Source organism: Gossypium arboreum, chromosome 2 (genome assembly GCF_025698485.1).
Source record: "Gossypium arboreum isolate Shixiya-1 chromosome 2, ASM2569848v2, whole genome shotgun sequence".
Classification (NCBI taxonomy): Eukaryota; Viridiplantae; Streptophyta; class Magnoliopsida; order Malvales; family Malvaceae; genus Gossypium; species Gossypium arboreum.
The window spans coordinates 11,830,829-11,832,425 of NC_069071.1; the positions used below are offsets into that span (position 1 = coordinate 11,830,829).

At 36.9% G+C, this 1,597-nt stretch overlaps 1 non-coding gene across 1 annotated transcript; it reads left to right on the forward strand.

Moving 5' to 3' along the window:
* Positions 1 to 533: 533 nt before the first annotated feature.
* On the forward strand, positions 534 to 640 carry LOC128289449 (small nucleolar RNA R71). Its single transcript, XR_008279097.1, has one exon. It is a non-coding gene; the product is annotated as a small nucleolar RNA R71 (small nucleolar RNA).
* Positions 641 to 1,597: the final 957 nt, after the last annotated feature.

Below are 1,597 nucleotides of genomic sequence, written 5' to 3' on the forward strand. Positions count from 1 at the left end.
ACCGAGATGAATTTAGAGAGCATCTCTTCAAGGTTTGGTTTCTTCTCTTATTGATAAGGTGGCTGTTGAAAACCCAGGAGAAATTTGGGTGGTTCCTCCAACCTGCATTGTAAGTATTACCGTATGGGTTATTTTGAGATCTAAAGTTATTGTTACCCATATAGTTGACTTGTTCCTCGTCGGTTGTGGGATTGAAGGATTGATATTCTGTATGCACACCTCCTCCACTTGAGTCACACCTCATTACTGGATGTACCTGTGCAGAACCAAGTAAACCATCAATCTTTTTATTGAGAAGTTCTACTTGATTTGACATCATAGTAACTAAGTCGATGTTATAAACGCTGATTGTTTTTGTTGCCTTAGTCCTCATGACTTGCCACTGATAGTTATTCAGTGACATTTCTTCAATGAATTCATAAGCCTCTTCAGGTGTTTTGTTGTTGATGGTTCCGCCAGCAGCTGCGTCAACCATTTGCCGAGTCGAGGGATTCAAACCATTATGGAATGTTTGTACTTGAAGCCAATGCGGTAAACCATGGTGAGGGTACCTTCTCAGTAAGTCATTGTATCTCTCTCATGCATCGTAGAGTGTTTCTAAATCCATCTGCACAAAAGAATAGATATCATTACGCAATCTAGCCATTTTAGCGGGCGAAAAATATTTTAGTAAGAATTTTTCGGTCATTTGTTCCCAAGTAGTAATTGACCCTCATGGTAATGACTTCAACCACTATTTTGCTTTGTTTCTTAGTGAAAAAGGAAAAAATCGAAGGCAAATGGCATTATCAGAAACGCATTGATTTTAAATGTATCGCAAAATTCTAGAAAGTTTGCTAGGTGAGCATTGGGATCTTCATCCTGCAAACCGTCAAACTAAACAAACTGTTGTATCATTTGAATTGGGTTAGGTTTCAGTTCAAAAGTGTTTGTAGCTGCAGTAGGTCTAACTATGCTAGATTCAGTTTCTGTTAAAGAAGGTTTAGCATAATCATACATAGTACGTGGAGCAGGATTTTGATTAGACGCAATTGCAGGATGTAGTTAATTGCCTTGGTTTTCAGCGATAGCTTCGGTTGGGGGTTGAGCATCATCTTCTTGCTCATTCTCCGTGTATCTTAAGTTGCGCCTTGTTTCTCTTTGGTTTCTGCGAACTGTGCGATCGATTTCTTCATCAAGAAGTAATGGTCCCGACGGGTTTCTTCTAGTCATAAACTATGAAAACCTGCTAAGAGAAGGAAAAAGTAAATTAATAAATAATAATAAAATTAAATTAAATTGAAAGAAAAATAAATGGCTAAAGTAATAAAAATTGAGTGTTCCTAATATTTTAGTTCCCCGGCAACGGCGCCAAAAAACTTGATCGCGTGATTCGTAACAAGTAATAAATATTTATAATGAAGATCAAACCTAGACTAACTATAATCACGACGAAAAGGAAAGCGCACCTATCGAACAATAGTATAGTAATGGCAAGACTGGGATATCGTACCCAAGGGAACCAAAAGTACTAGTAATAACTATCTTTTTATTATTAACCTACAAATAAAGAGGGGTTGTTTATTAAACTAATTAACTAAACTAGTCAGCTAATTAA